This window comes from Montipora foliosa, chromosome 2 (assembly GCF_036669935.1).
Source record: "Montipora foliosa isolate CH-2021 chromosome 2, ASM3666993v2, whole genome shotgun sequence".
Taxonomy (NCBI): Eukaryota; Metazoa; Cnidaria; class Anthozoa; order Scleractinia; family Acroporidae; genus Montipora; species Montipora foliosa.
This window is the reverse complement of record NC_090870.1, coordinates 52,388,937-52,389,521: the sequence shown is the minus strand read 5'-3', so window position 1 is coordinate 52,389,521 and position 585 is coordinate 52,388,937.

The window sequence follows — 585 nt, the reverse complement described above, 5'->3', positions numbered from 1 at the left end:
TATTTTGCGCTTTCTCTTGACTAAATATGGTAAATTAAAATGGCGAAATAGTGGAATAATGAAATTATAGATCTAACCCCCACCCCCATCCCCTTACAACTGTACTTGGGTCAGATGGGTTCGTCATTTTTACTCTGTCCAAGGGAAAACTGTGCAGCAAGGAACGAGAGGTTTCATGATTGAGATATCATTTCAGGATTACATCATCTCCATACGAATGCCATTTTTGGAATTTCAGATACACATTACATCTTACTCTTCATTTTGCATTTGAATATATAGGCCATTCCGGAATTGTGTAGGGAACTGGGAGGAGTTTCACATTTGAACCAATCGATAAATTGACACCATAACATGAAAGATAACGTTGAGATTGGCCATCTGTCCAAGTTTGATGCTTTTAGGTCGAATAGAGACCAAGTTACGGACTTTAAAACATAGTTAAAGATGCATACAAACGCCTCTAATTTTGAGGCTGCGTCCCCCATAACTATATTAAAATTTTAAGAGTTTATATGGTTCCCGAATGGCCTATACGACCGTGAAGCCATCTTTCTAGCGACCGACCCAATCGGGGCTAGAATG